This window comes from Furipterus horrens, unplaced genomic scaffold (assembly GCF_987537825.1).
Source record: "Furipterus horrens unplaced genomic scaffold, mFurHor1.1.pri manual_scaffold_9, whole genome shotgun sequence".
NCBI lineage: Eukaryota > Metazoa > Chordata > Mammalia > Chiroptera > Furipteridae > Furipterus > Furipterus horrens.
Window position 1 is genome coordinate 14946556 of NW_028327179.1, and position 16247 is coordinate 14962802.

Consider the following 16247-nt stretch of genomic DNA (forward strand, 5'->3'; position numbering starts at 1 on the left):
AATTGCCACAGAAATGTTCACACCTTCTGATCTTAATAGCATTGCTAGGATTTAACCTCAGGAAATAATCAGATGCATTGAGTCTGTTGCAATATACCGCCTGGGTGTAGTATAGGACGAAAACCTGTTCTCGCACAGATATGTAGCTGGAAAAGAATGATGTTAACGGCCTTTTCAGATAGTTTGGAATATTCTTCTTTGACGTCACACCAGAACTTGACAGGTGGTAGTTTCTAAAAGTTTAGCTCCAATGTCGACTCAAACTTTTTGTACTATCACATTCAATTCACTGGATAATTTTGCACTTCGAATGGACTTTTTAGGTATGTATAATTTTGCAACATTACAGATTAAATATTTGGAAAATACTGGTTCACTGAGTTATCGAGAACTCCCAAACACGGCCAAATGGTCTTTTACAATATCAAAATATTCATATTTGTTAATGTCACTATCCATCTCATCAGAAGAGACTTTATGGATCGAGAAGTTATCAAGCTCACATGAGAAAAAAATTTCTCCATCATCTAATATTCACTTGAAAGCTTGCATTTTATCATTGTCAGTTGTTCTCTATGAAGTAACGGGCTCCCTTCATTTATTTTTAAAGAAAACGTCACCAAATACTTAAGTCAAAATAACCGTAGTTGCCACTTATTCTTTCATTAGCCATTGTTCTGTGGGGGAAAAAAGTGGCTGGTTCAGCTCCCAAGTCAAACGAGTACACCAGGACTTTCCCTTCAAATACCCATCACACTTGAGTTCATGTGGCAGAAACAACTCTGTGTGTGCTTCCCATTTTGTCACACAGTATAGTAAAAAAGGTTTGCATTCAGAGGTCAAGATCTCATAAAATTAAAAACTTCTACCATTTCATTTCGGACATAATCTTAAGCCAAAAGGACATTAACCTTTTTCATTGACTACTGTTAGACTTTGTGAATATGGTTTATTGTTTCTAGCTTGATTTACACTAAGATATAAGGGGCTTTACTCATCGATTTTTTTGCTTCAACTGTGCAAATGTCAACACAGTGAAAATGGCAACTCGTGCATTAGGATTATTATGAAAAGATTTTTGAACTCGTACAGCTCCTGCAAGGGTCTCAGGAACAGGGTTGCCAAATTGAGCAAATAATAATACAGGATGCCCAGTTCAATTTGAATTTCAGACACACACACTTGTAGCATAAATATGTCACCAATGTTACATGGGTTATTCATATGCTAAAACATTATTCTTTGTTTACCTAAAATTGAAGCTTCACTGGGCACCCCATATTTTATCCGGCAACCCGACATAGGGATCTACGTCCCACACTTGGGAGGAACTGCTTTAGGGCATTCGACAGGTATTAGGTTCAATGCTGAACTGATTTTACAAGGCTAATACTTCTTTATTTTCTTTACAGAAAAATCACCAGCTGGAGTTCTCTTATTTCCTTGTTTTACTTATTGTCTCCTTCCCTCAAGAACATAAGCTTCATAAGGGAGGGATCTTGCCTATCTTGCTCACCAACATATCCCCAGCACTTAGAATAGGGCCTGGCACTAAAGAAATTCGGTGAGGATCTGTTGAATGAGTACCGAAGCAACTGAGGAGTGGTGTGATGCAAATGCTTGCAGAGAATGAGCAGGCAGAGCTGAGACAGAGTACAGATGCCAGAGTTCTGAGGGAGTGCAAGGACTGTCATCCGCTAGGAGCCTGCTATTCACTCAGGACCAGCCAGGTGGGCTTAGCAGTGTGGCAGTTTAGGTTTCAGCCCAGAAGGAGCTTTAGAAACTCTAGACAAAAGAAAATGGGAAGGGAAGGAGTATTCTACAGAAGTGTTATCCCTGCAGCCCAGCTAAAGCTCCTGACCTTCAAACATTATCTCCAGGATAGGCCTTCACATGCTTTATGAAAAACAACTACCCTTAAAAGGAAAGACAGGGAAGAAAGAGCAAGCAGAATCAGACAGCTAAGGCCTTCGTGGCAGGCAGGATATGACTCTTCTATTCACCGCAGGCAGCCAAGAGGTTCTGAAGGGGTACCTATGGAGAGCCAAGAGAGTAGAGCCTCTGATTGGGCTTACAGAATTAGAACTGTGGTGGGTCCTGATGTTACTATTTTCTCATGAGAACCACATATCTTAAAAGAACTATACCTTTCAACCTCAATCTCCGAATCATGAAGTTCTGCTGCAATGCTCAGGCACTTTAAAGAATGTCCAACCTCTCCTAACTACAGCTAAGTTCGTGGTTCATTTCTTTATTTGCCAGGGTCTCGCTTTTAGAGAATGAGAGTTGTAAAACGTAGTTTAAAAATGTACAATTTCTCAGTTACCTGAAAGGCAAGATACGTTTCCCTCTGGTGAATAAACGGAGAACGGCCACTGACCAGAGGACTCCCAAACGGCCACATCTTTTCCCATTTCATCCCTGACAAAGAAAAAGAAAATAGTTTTCATCTGCTTATTAAAATTTATCTTTTTCTCATTTTCAATGATTGAAATGTTAAATTGTAGTAAATATATAATTTTAGGTTTCTCGTTATGTTTTCTCAAGTGTCCTTTAAAGCAGAAGTTACAGAACTATAAACTGCATTTCATGTGATAGATACAATATTAAAGAAGTTCATAATTTTGCTTTTGCAGTACACGGAACCATTCGCTAATTCATTTCATTGAGAACAACTGTGTCATACATATATTAAAGAACTAAGATATAATAAAATACACAACACAACTTTAATGGTTTTTGTTCATTACCATCCACATCAATGAGTATTTAACTGGGAAAGACAGGAAGCACTCCGTAATATAGAAACATCACATTTTTAGAGAACATTTTGTCTAATTCTCACATTTTGCAAACGGGTGAAGAGACCCACAGCCATGCAGTTCATTGGTTGGCAAAGCTGTGGATAGTATCTGCTCTAAATTCAATCCCCTCCTATGCCGTCCAGAATGCTATGATTAATAAAATCACAGATACTACAGAGAATCTATACTCAATTTAGGGTTTCTGTAACATCAAATATAGGAAGAACGGGTTCATTTGTTTCTTTTCTTCTTTTGAAACGTCAGTAGTTTATGGTACATGGCTCAAAATGTTTACTACTGACCGACTTCTAATTTATGGAAGTAAAAGACCAACAAATACCTATATTGATGTTCTGTCCTAGAAGCCAGGAGCCGAGGGTAGTTACAGAGAGCCAGGCACCGTTTTGGTACCAGTCACAAATTCTACTACAGATGTTCTCGAGAAATGATAAGGAATTTACTCTACAATAACGAAGGAAACCAAATGAAACCACTTTGAATGAGGCAAATGAAGTAAAAGTTTTAGAAAGAAAAATAGGAGATGATATGTGACCTCTAAGATCGCAAGTTGCTTTAAATTACCTCATCCTTTTTAAAGGTCTCATAACTTACAACAGATTTAATTAAGCAGGATTACCTTACAAAGCTATTCACAATACAGCGTTATCAACAAAGTGGAAAAAGCACACTGAGCTCTGAGAAGACACTGTACTGATACGGAAAGATGACGCATTTTTAAGCGAAATAAGATCTAGTACGATATGTATTACACCCATTATATTACATGTATATATGCGCGCAAAACGTGGTTACCTCTGAGGGATAGGATCATGGGTACTTTCTGCTTATTCCGATTTTTAGGTAATGTATTACTTCTTTTCGAAAAGCAAGCGAATGGGTAACTTTTCTGAGGGCTTTCACTTACAGGAATTTGTTTTCGTCTTTCGGTGCGTAAGAGCTGGGTGAAGAAGCAAATGGGTTCTGAGGTGCTCCAAATGCCCCGTTCCCGTCAGTTGAAGCTCCGGAATCGGAAGAACCGGAAGATGACTTCTCTTGCTCTCGGCGGCCCGCGCACCCTGTAGATTGGGACAAGCTGGATGCGATACTACTGGAGTCTCTCTGGCTCGAGGCATTGCGCCCACGTCTGGCACGACCTGGAATAAACAATAAAACAAAACAATTTTACCGGCAATTCATCTTTTAAACCTCTGAAAACATCATTATATTTTGCTTATTCCATACACACATTATGCAAAGATCCAGCACTTCCACTTACGGAAAGTCACAAAACTCTTCATTCTGACTTACATAGTTCAGTGTAATATCAACAGATCGCATAATGGCCTAACTGCATTTCTGTTTAACAAGATTGAGGGGACTGTTAGCTCTAGAAAAATAATGATGTGTTGCTAAGTTCAGCTGACATAGGCTTATTAAGTGAATAACTGCTTGATGGTGGAGTGGATGGAAGGCATATATCCTAAATCATGAATTCCTTCAGGATCAAAAGCTCTCTTTCTCAGTCTTGGCTTTCCCACTGGGCCCGATATAGTAATAACCTCTGAAAGATGGGGAGTGTATGAAAAAGTCTGTTGAGCATAAACAATTAGATTCCACCTTCTGTCCTTGAATAGATGCTGAAATCTATTTCAGTCTTCCCTTTCGGAAAACACATACCCATGGATCTTTCAGGGGGAGATTATAAAGGGAATTCACATGTGAATAATGCATTTGAGTTTCTCTATTACGAGCATATTACTAATGTTTCATAACCACCAAAATGAGCCAACAAGACTATCCTTTCTGTCTCCAGTTATCACTTGAACTGTCTCAACTACTCATCATTTTCTAGTGGGGTCTAAGATAATTCACCTTGTTTCTCACTGAATTGCAGATATTCCATTAAGTGTAATAACAAGTGGAGTGATGGGAAATATACTCCTTATGAAAACTGATCTCCCAACTCTAAAACTACTTAATAAAACCAAAGAGAAAAGGCAGCAGATAGCTGAACCAGATCCCTCAAGTAGGGATTAATAGCATTCTCTTATTCTAAAGCTTTAAATCCGTTGGGGAATGACACAGCTCAAGAAATTCAAGTCATCTTTTGAAGACAGCTTTGGGCCTTCACACTTACTAATGACAGAAGCATTCACTTGCTGCAGGTAGCTAAATAACTGTTTCTTTGACACAGTTCATTACACATTTTTCCCTCAATTAACCTGTCCACTCATCGTTTATTTTCTAATCACTACATTTAGTGAGTCTCCACAGAATGTCAACTATGACATCCCGTGGTTAGTGGAAGTCCATTCACATTTACCCGACCCCGAGCCCTCATTTTTGGTTTGGGATATTTCATCAGACCTATTGTGGTAATGCACACAGACTGTCCTCAAGAAGAGGCAGCAGGTGTGAAAGCCACAATGCGACTATCCCAAGGCTGAAAGGGCGGGAGAGTGCGTCGGGGGGAGCCAGCATCCTGCGACACCTTTCAGGACCAAGTTCCAATTCTAAGAAAAGAAAAATACATCTTACCTTTAAAGTCTTGTGTTGTATTGTGTTTTCGTGTCTTACCTTTCTTCGAAGACAGCGCTTTTCGCACCATCCATAACTGATTTAATGAAATATTCTGAACCCTTCGGAAAGGGCTTAGGCCCGGGGAGCAAGTCGACGTGCCCTTCCACGCCCCGTTCCCTCGGCCCCCAGAGGTCTTCATTGGGTATCCTATCCTCCCAATTTTACCCCAAATTTTAGGAACATGTGCGTCTGAGCAATGGCTCTGTACGCTTTTACTATATTTCCAAAGAAGTTCGCGACTTCCCCAGAATTTGGAGCCCTGACTCGGACCCTGGTTGCTAGCCTCTCCCTGGAAGCAACGTTGAGTAAAAATTATATTTGAGTCAAGGGCCAAAAAAACAACTACTCATAGGAGTGTACAAAAGCAAGGCAGCGTCTGGGTCGCCCTACAGCAAGTCTCCCAACCACTGCCACTCACAGACACTGTAGCTTTGACACGTTAAGTTCTACCTGAAACTCGTTGCTTGGCAACACCAGAACCAAGCCCCTTCTGCCTTTGTTCGCTCATCAGACACCAGCCCAGCGCCTCACACGCAGGAGAAAATGGCAGAAGGAGACCGTGGGCTGGGATGTGCCCAGCCCCTTTCGGGACGCCCATTAACTACCAGCTTTCTTGACAGGGAAACAAATCCAAATCAACTCACTGTCTACTGAGCAGATAAATGTCCTACGGTCTTCTCTGATACCCAAATGCAACATAATTAGTCCACCAATTATGCAGGAAACAGGGAGCCCAGAAAGCCAGCCACTAAGTTAACTTACTTCGCCTGTGGCACATTATTTGAAATATTGCAGGAAGAAGAATGGGTGAGGATTAGACATCCCATGACTGAACTGTGATGAACCACCATGATGCTTTCACCAGCATGAGCGAGAGCAGGGTCTTCCTGGCTTCTGTCATTCCTATCATTGAATGCCATAAATGTAATTGACCCCCCAAATCAATGCAATCAGCAGACTCTTGTATATCAGTTCCACCTTCTAAATTTGGTAAGGAGGCCAGCTGGTGTCTCTTCTGCTTCAAACATTACTTAGTAATTTTGCTTCAAGTTTCCTTGTGCACTGCTTTCGTCTAAATCGCTTGCTTAAATGGGATTTAGGGAGCTGTGCTGAGATGAAGTGCTACTGTCACAGGATAAAAGATAAGTAATGTACACACATCTAGGGAAAAAATTAGGTTTTGGAGAACCAAAATAATCAGAAGGTTAGGGTGTATGAGTATAACTTGCAGGCCATTCTTGCTTCTGTTTCGAGGCTGCTGCTGGTAAAACGGAGTTTCTAAAACAATTATGTTTACTAATGCCAATAGTACAGCATTTACAAAGTCCTTTAGAAGCAATGCTGAAGTTATAAGTTCATTCAGTTTTTCAAGTGCCAGTAAAGGAATGTTTTTTTTTTTTTTTTTTCTAAAAGATCAGCAAATGTTGTGGTCTGAGGGAAGACTGTATTCCAAAGTGGGCTGGGAGTTTCACTGGGGACGCCTGTGGAACTAAGAATGGTGATGGAGAGGGGGGGGATCCCATCCAAAAGGGGCAGGAGAGAGAATATTTCAGTCTCTTTTCACCCTGTGCTGGCCATGGGCGGCAGGGAGGAGGAGGAAGAGGAGGAGGAGGAGGAAGGCCTCTGTTGTAAGGGTTAAAAATGGGATTGGTGTTGTTTTACTATGGCACAACTGAGCATGTGAAGGCGAAAGAGAAAAATAAAATTTCTGCCAGGCCAAGGGAGAGAGAGCTTGTTTACCAGCAATAAAACAAGGATGGGAAAGGTTATTGGGTATTAACTCAAGATCGGGACCATGTTAGAGCTAAGTTCTAGGACTTCAAAACTGAGGCTAGCCCAGAGACAATTGTAAAGTGATTAAAAAAAAAAAAAAAAATCAGACACCAGAAGCAGAAAGGACATAGGACATACTTCTGAGAGATGCTGCAGTTTGTCTGAAGTGCAGATTCATGGCTTCAGGGTGATGGGTTGGCAGGATAAGGGCATTGTGGGAGAGGCAAGACCACCACAAAGCCAGAGGACTGAGACAAGGACTGAGGAGCCAGGCATTGGCCTGGGGTAACATCACCTCTTTGAGGGTAGAGGTTGTGGGCTGTGGAAGTAGCTTTCTTCGTAGCCTGAGTTATAGTGGCCCTTAGACAATAGCAAGAGAAGGGCAATTGGAAATGGCAAGGTTTTTACCAGTTCTGCACTGTTGTGGTGAAAGCAGAAGCTACAAGGCAGAAGAGGTTAGGGGACAGGTGCCCCCGTCCCCAGGAGATCCAGAGAAATTAGTAGGCAAGTGGGGCCTCCATGGACATCTGAAGCTTTCCCCCTAATTTAGGGAGAAGTTTCATAGAGGCCTTCTAGTGACAGGTGGACTGCATTTGGTGAACAGAAGACAATGAAGAAAAAGTCTAGACATTGCAGCCTCCACAGTCCCCTCCCCACTCCTCTTCCTCAAAGCAGTCACAGGGATATTCAATGTGACATGTTGGTGGTGAGATGGAAAGTTCCTTAAAAACACAAAAGGCACCATTCAGCAGTCATGTGCTCGTTGAGGTTGGTAAATAAAGAACTGTGTGTGTGTATGTGGTGGGCAAGGTCCAAAAAAGGGCATCCTGCACCGTTTGTGTTAGTAAATCGCTGGGGAAACCTGAATGACCGTCAGCAAAGGAGAGGTTAGGTAAATTATGATACATTGGCACAATGGAATACTACACAGCTGTTAAAAGGAGGTAGCTCTTTGAATCAGTTTGGTCAGGATATCAGAAGAGGCTTTGCGTATTCCGTGACTGATCCAGGATGGGTACGCAGCCCCGATCAGAGCCAGTGAGAGGCTGTGAGAAATGCTATTACAAACAATACTATGTAGTTTTATACTGGTCTCTTTCTTCCAAATGCAACAGTTTCTCATATACAGGGGTGGGCAAAAGTAGGCTAACACTAATAGTAAGTAATACAATAATAAACAAACAAGAACGAACTCTTTCTCGTACTCCCAACTGTAATCCTCCTTTTGCGCACCCCTGCGTTCATGTACAGTCATCCGGTGGATCTTGTTAAAATGCAGTCTATGATTCAGTAGGTCTGAAACGGGGCCTGTGGGTCTGCGTTTGTATTCAGCTCACAGGTGGCGTTGCCGCTGCTGGTCCCACGACCACACTTTGAAGAGTGAGGGTTCTGCGGAGGAGCGGAGCTGCTAGGCTGTAAGGGTGTGCATCTTTGATGTTGCTAGATGTTGCCAAATGGCTCTCTTACATGCTCACACCAACCCACACTCCTAGCAACAGCTCACAAGTCTCTACATTAAAACTTCAATGTCTGTTATTGTTGGATTTTAATTTTTGCCCATTTAATAGGCATCAAGTGGTATCTTGTTATATTAATCAGCCTTTCATGAGTACTATTGCAGTTTCTTCTTCAATAATAATTATCAACATAAACTAATATTTGGGGCAGGTAAAATGTCTCATATACCCATTTCATTCTTTAAAGCATCCTTCTTGGAAGATTCCCTCATATTTGCAAGGCTTTCAACTCTTCCATTTTAAAGTGCTGGAAATAAAAGTGGAAAAGGCAGAACTGAAAGGATGGCCCTGGAAGGGAGCAGAGCGAAGCAGCTACCACGAGCCAGCGGGAAGAACGTCTGCTCTTGTTTCTGCACTCTTCCCTAGCTGAGTGAGGGAGGAGCCAGAAGCTTAGGGGCAGAGGGGTAAGAGGTCTGTATCTTTCTTGAGTACTTCATCTTGATTCCTAGGGGAATGAATTGCACTTAAGTAAAGAATTCTGCCCAAATTAAGTCTTTGCCATCTAAAATGGTTACGCTCTATCCTATTATGCTTTATCCCACAAATTACATGTGTATAAGGAAAAATGGGAGCTACATGTGTTACAATGGTAATGCATGTGTATTGTAGAAAACGCTGATAAGCAAAACCAAACAAACAACTCCAAACCCATAATCTAGTTCTAGATTTTGGTTTCCTCACTTAGAAAATGAGGATCATGATAGTACCTAAGTCAGTGTTGTGAAGATTAAAGTAGTAATAGATGTAAAGCGGTAAGTCATTGTCTGACGCAGAGCCAAAGCTCATTCAAACTAGAGCTATTGGAGGTGATATCAGCGAGGTGCAAGAATAAAGAATAGGAAACCCTCAACCCTCCTTTCCCCATGGACACTTGGATTTAATAGCAATATATGGACCAACTGCCTCTGTGAAAAATCTGGAACCCAGTTAAGAGGTGCTTATACTCCAGGCTAACACAAAACCAAACCCATCACAGCCTGGCAGGAAAACTCGTGGTTCTCTCTCTCGAGAGCCCCTCTCCCTGGCTCTGTGTGGTGCGACTGTGGGAAACACCCAATCCCCGTCTTCTCCCTGCGGAGGAATGTACATCCAACATTCCGACTTTTAGGTAGGCTGCCCAGCTGGGTGGGTTTCAATCTTGCCTGAATCTAACTAAGTACTGCCAAGAACCAGGAGCCAGGTTGGGAGCTTGGTCTCGGTGAACAAAAGCAAGCCACGTGCACGAGAATCTGCAGTACCACAGACAGGCACTAGCTGGGTCTCCAGGACCATGGCACACGGTAACAGCAGCGGCGCCACGGTACAAATCGCAAAACCTATTCCATTAGGATAGTCCACACACGCCCAGGCAGGACTCATCCCCAGCGTAGGTTTGAGAGGTCTCCAGAATCTCCAGCAGGGCTGAATAGAGCATGTCATCCCTGTATGAAACGGGATTGCAAAGTCTGGGAGACACGGCTGATTTTTCAAATGCTGTAATCTCAATAAAAGATAACAAAACATACAAACAAGCAAAGATGACCCATTTAAATCTCCTGAAACCGGCCCTAAAGCAAGAGACACATGAGTTGCCAGACCAAGAATTCAAAATAGCCATCATAAGGATGGTTAATGAATTAAAAAGAGTACAGACAACTAAACAAAATTAGAAAAACAATACATGACCAAAATAAGAATATCAATAAAGAGATAGAAACTATAAAGAAGAACCAAACAGAAATTCTGAAATGAAAACAACAATAACTGAACTAAAAAATTCACTAGAAGGACTCAATATCAAATCTGACTAGGAAGAAGATTCAGTGAACTCAAATATAGTACTTCCAAGTACCTGAGGCAGAGGAACAAGCAAAATGACTGAAGAAAAATGAAGACAGCTAAGGAATTTGTGAGACACCATCAAGCCGAACAACATATGTATTACAGGAGGAGGAGGAGGAGGAGGAGGAGGAGGAGGAGGAGGCAGAGGAAGAAGAGAGGGCCTAATTGAAAAAATAATGGCCAAAAGCTTCCCAATATCTGAGAATAGTAGTGGATATACAAATTCGTGAAACTCAAAAACTCCTAGGATACATCTATAATCCATAAATCTCACTGCTGAGTATACGTGCAAAAGAATTCAAAGCAGGCCCTGGTTGGTGCGGCTCAGTGGACTAAGCACTGGTCTGTGAACCGAAAGGTCACCAGTTCGATTCCCAGTCAGGGCACATGCCTAGGTTGTGAGCCAGGTCCCCAGTTGGGGCTGTGCAAAAGGCAACCGATTGCTGTTTCTCTCATACATCAATGTTTCCCTCCCTCTCTTTCTCCCTCCCTTCCCTTCTCTCTAAAAGTAAATAAAATCTAAAAAAAAAAAAAAAAATTCAAAGCAGGATCCCCAAAAGATATCTGCACACCCACGTTCATTATAGCATTAGCCAAGAGGTAGAAGCAACCCAAACTCCATCAACAGATGAATGGATATAGAAAAGGTGGTATATACATACAATGGAATATTATGCGACCTTAAAAAAGGAAATCCTGTTACATCCTACCACATGAATGAACCTTGAGAACATCATAAGTGAAATACGCCAGTCACAAAAGGACAATTACTGTATGATTAAGCTCATATGAGGTATATAAGACTGGGTGGTTCAGTTGGTTGGGCATGTGTTTGCAAACCGAAGGGTCGTTAGTTCGATTCCCAGTCAGGGCACATGCCTGGACTGTGGGTTGAGCTCCCAGTCAGGGTGCCTATGAAGAGCAGTTGATCAATGTCTCTCTCTCACATTGCGGTCCCTCCCTTCCCCTTCTCTAAAACTAAGATAACATAATCAGAACAGGCGGGTGCTGCCGGCCAGGGCGCTCAAGGAATCACCGCCGGAGCAGGGGTTCCGCAACCCTGGCGCCACCCTGCATCTCAGGGCCCCGAACCCCAGGCTCCCCTGTATGGTCCTCGCTCATCCCCCAGCACCTGCGCACCCCGCGCCCGGGTCCACCGTCCGGGCCGAGCGGAGGCCAGAGCGCAGCTAGCCCGTCTTCCCAGACAGGAGCGAACGCATCCCCGGAGCGGAGTGCCGAGACGCTGGTCCCTCCCGCGCGTCCCGCCCCGCCCCGACGCCCCCCACCGCGGCTCACCGGGGCTCACCGGTACCGGGGGACAGGGCCGCCCAAGGCCCCGGGGCGCAGCGCGCAGAGTGTCCGCCCGCCCCGCGCCTTCGGGCTCCCGCACCCCGCCCTCCGCGCCCCTCGGCGCCCGCCGCCCGGACCCCGCAGCCGGGAGCCGCTCCTCCCGCGGGCACCGTCGTGGCCCCGCCGCCGCCCCGCAGTCCGCCCGCGACCCCGACTCGGCGCCGTCCCCGGCCCGGGGCTCGCCGCCCGCCCGCTGCGGCCTGGTCCCGCCGGGGGCCCGCGCGTGCCCGCTGCCGCAGCCGGAGACGCGGGAGGCCCGGGACGCCCAGGAAGACCAGGCCGGAGGGGACGCCGGGCCGTTCGGCCACCTCCCGCCCGCCCCGCTCACCTTCCACATGTTGCTGCCTTCAGGGCGGGCGAGCGAGCTGCGCCGAGCAGGCCCCGGATGGCGCCCCAGCCAATGGCCGCCGCCGTAGACGCGGGAGGCACGGGACGCCCGGGCCGGAGGGGACGCCGGGCCGCTCGGCCACCTCCCGCCGGCCCCGCTCACCTCCGCCTTGCTGCTGCCTTCAGGGCGGGCGGACGAGCGAGCCAGCGGCGCCGAGCAGACCCCGGATGGCGCCCCAGCCAATGGCCGCCGCCTTCTCCGCCGTGGGCCTGACCGTGCCCTGCTCCGCCCCGCGCCGCGCCCGCACCGCCACGCGCCGAGCCCCGCCCCGCCCCGCCCCGCGCCGGGCCCCGCCCCGGGCCTTCGGGCTCCGGCACCTCGCCCTCCGCGACCCTCGACGCCCCCTGCCCGGACCCCGCAGCCGTGAGCCGCTCCTCCCGCGGGCACCTCATGTATTATGGGATGAACATGTCTTCCTCATAAACTCACAAATCATGTAAGCTATGCTTATCTAATGGGTAGAAGGAAATTAGGAGGGCTACTCCAACAAAAATGCTTCCACATTGAAAGATAGGTCAGAAAAATGAGGTCCTTAACAAAAATCTGGCATAAAATAAATGTCTTATATATAGTTACCAAAAAGTGACAATTATTTGGTTTTCCTAACACATCCCATCCAGTGCATTTTCCAGCATCTGGCCCTCCTTTCTCACATTGTGCCCCTGGGCTGAATCAAGACCCAGAGGTCTTCATTCTATGCCCAGCTGACCCTTAGGTTACTGCCTAAATCCCATTTTCTGTTCTGTTAACTTGTGTACCAACCTATTGAATCTCATGATCTTGAGGCCAGCTTCTCCATGCTTCCATGAGTGAAAACTTATAAAATAGGTAAAGCAATAACTGTAGATGTCTTTTCACTAAAGAGAGAAATAACAAGAATCTCTTCTTTCCCCATTCCAAACAGTCTACATCTATACTGGGAATGTAAAACTATCCCATTGAACTTGAGAATTACTTGAATTATCCAATAGTGGTAAAGTTTTCTAATTTTAAGAAGCAAATGAATCTGATAAATCAAATTTTATACTTTTAACTTTTTTTCTTGAAACTGCTAAGTATGCGTCATGATCTAGTGAGCAATGGTATCTCATTTGGCATAAAATCTTTGGTATCGTAAGTTCATGGTTACTATTGATCAAATTCATAGTGTTGCACAATGAGCATAATGACTTCTATGTCCTTTATCAGAATATATTTGATAAATAAATGAAGTGATGTACATAGAAGTGATATTAGGGATGGGAATTTAGATTATGTAAGAAAATATATAGGACTAGTTCTCTGGTGAAGATTCTGAGGAATGAGCATACATTGCAGAAGAGCCTCATAAATCACAAACTTGAATAGTCACTAACTTTAAGTTCACCCTGGCTCTGACTGTAATACTATTTTATGCTCCTCTCTCCCAGGCAATTAAAATTCCAGCAATTACATGGCATTCCGGTTGGCTATTTTTGCTATCTGTGTAAAAGCAGACAATCATCTTAGAGGCACAGGATTTGGAAGGGAAGTGAGCACAGTACAAACTCCTCTTAATTAAATATAATGCATTTATTTTGTTAAGCTTCATAAGGAGAAAAAAATGTATATTTATGTCATGGAACTATCAAGATTCTAGGATGAATTCCAAAATATTTGTGGATATTGGTATGAATATTAAAAAAATATTTTGTTCTTGATGCATTTATGCAAAGTGCCTGTGAAATACTATGGGGTCTTTGACATGTTATTTAACTTCTCCGTGACTCAGCTTTTTCATCTGAGACATGGGATCATGATATCATAGGGTTTTTTGAGTATTAATTGAGGCTCTCCCCCCTTTTCTCAATCTCTTTCTCTCCCCCCCCACACACTGTTTAGAATAGTCCCAAACACATAAAACTATATAAACTATTGCTGTTATTTTTTAATACTATTTATTTATTTATTTATTTATTTTTTAAAGTATATTTTATTGATTATATTGTTACAATAGTTCCAATTTTTTCCCCTTTGCTCCCCTCTGCCCAGAACCACCCCTCCTCCAGCAATCCCCCCCACCTCAAGTTCATGCCCATGGGTCATACATACAAAGCTCTCCTGCTTCACCCTTTCATATATTCTTCTTTTTTTAAAATAATTCATTAATTATTTTAACAATAAAAAATAACAATCCCTCCCTCTCAGACTTAAGACCCTTTATAACCTTATAAAGGACAATGAGCAAAGGTCTTGAGCTCCTCTAGATGCTTCAGGCTGGGCATGGTTGTTGTCCTACCTACCCTTGGGTCCAGAAATCCCTAATAAGAGTGGGGGTGTGGAGGGGAGGGTTGCCTTCCCACACGGGGAAGGACTGTGCAGACTCCAGGTCAGTTGGCTGTCCCTGGACAGCAGCGTGCTTGGTTTAACAGGCTGGCATCCTTGTTGTATTCTGGGGCAACAGATTTGGCAACAGGGTTAAAAGACATCATTCAGTCCATAACCACTAGAAGAAAAAAGGCAGGTATTAATTTTTCAATGTCCCACATTAGGGAAAAGAAGGGCTTCTTTGGAGGAAGGTGTGCCAGGCACGTCTCACCTGTCCAAAACCCTTTTGCCCATTATACTTAGTTTGGGCTGAGGGAAATATTTTAGGTGCCCCCGCCCCACCCCACCCCCGACCTCTGGGCTCTTTCTGTCCAAGCCATTAGGATAGAAAAGAGAAACCAGTTTTAAAGTGAACCCCACAGACCAATTTTTTCAATACTATTTAAATTAAATTACTTGTTCTGTGACAATATTAACTTAGTATTTCCAGTATTTCCTGTTTGTGAAATGCTTTTATAGTTTACAGACTTAATCCTGTCTTGTAATACTATAATCAAGAGAGGTAGAATTATATCAATTTAATATATAAAAAAATAAAATAAGAAATTATAAGATTTTTAAAAGTCAGATTTGAGATTAAAACTTGTGTTTTCAACTTCCAACCAGAATTATTTTTATTATATAGCTATAATTAAAACTATATAGAGTTTAGAAAAAATGTTTTGATTTTTTCACCTTCTACACAGAAATTATTCTCAGAATAGTAAATATATAATAATTTTCAAAAGAGAAAAATTTAATTTGATTTCAATTTGGTATGAAAATATTTCACTCCCAGTAATCTTTATTTTTGGTATATTAAAAGGAAACACAGGTTTATGTGTTCTCTGAGATGCTGAAGCAGTAAGCATTTATTTTCAGCTTATATTAGGATTCCTTGGCAAGTGGTTGCTAATGACAAATGTTTACCATTTCCCATGCTTAGAGGAAGGATTCCTTTGAGGGGCAGAATTTAAGTTGTCTCTGTAGAGAAACTGACCTTTGCAAAATGCTCTAAAGTTGATTATAAGAAGCTAGACCTGTTGACAAAATAAATAAACAAGCTTTAAATAGTAACAAGAAATTCACCAGAAAGCACGGGCAAATCAGAGCAAACTGTATATTGAATGCCAAAGAAATCTCATATTGCTGAAGAAATCAATGGGTGAGGTAAATATGAATGAAATATGACATACATTATGAGACAGAGACCCATTCATATATGGCTCTTTTCCTTCATAGTCAAATGCTTCCTTGATCCTGTTGAGCAGAAATCTATTTAGTTTGTAAAAAATGCTAATTTCTAGGCTTCTCTCATGCTTTAATTTTGACCTAGTGTGGTCTCTGAGACCACACTTTTAACATATACCATTTCAGACTCTAAGGATACTAAGTTTAAGAATAGCTGCTCTAGCCCTGACTGGAGTGGCTCAGTGGGTTGAGTGTCGGCCTGTGAACTGAAAGGTCACTGGTTTGATTCCCAGTCAGGGCACACGGCTAGGTTGTGGGCCAGGTCTCCAGCTGGGGGCCTGTGAGAGGCAACCAGTTGGTTCTCTCACATATTGATGTTTCTATCCCTTTCTTTGTCCCTCCCTTCTACTCTATCTAAAAATGAATAAATAAAATCTTTTAAAAAATTAAAAAGCCTTCATTGAAAATAAAAAAAGAATAGCTGCTCTAGCTTTGGCT

General features: G+C 43.2%; 1 long non-coding RNA gene across 2 annotated transcripts in view; it reads left to right on the top strand.

Annotated features, from left to right (window-relative positions):
* The window catches only part of LOC150001337 (uncharacterized), a 76670-nt gene that overhangs the window by 31020 nt on the left and 29403 nt on the right, over positions 1-16247 (top strand). The window contains exon 3 of one of the 2 annotated variants that reach the window (XR_016513023.1): positions 3732-3897. The exons of the other annotated variant lie outside the window; for it this stretch is intronic. This is a non-coding gene — a long non-coding RNA (uncharacterized LOC150001337). Of the gene's footprint in view, positions 1-3731; positions 3898-16247 lie in introns of those variants that run through there. 2 annotated transcript variants of the gene reach the window in all.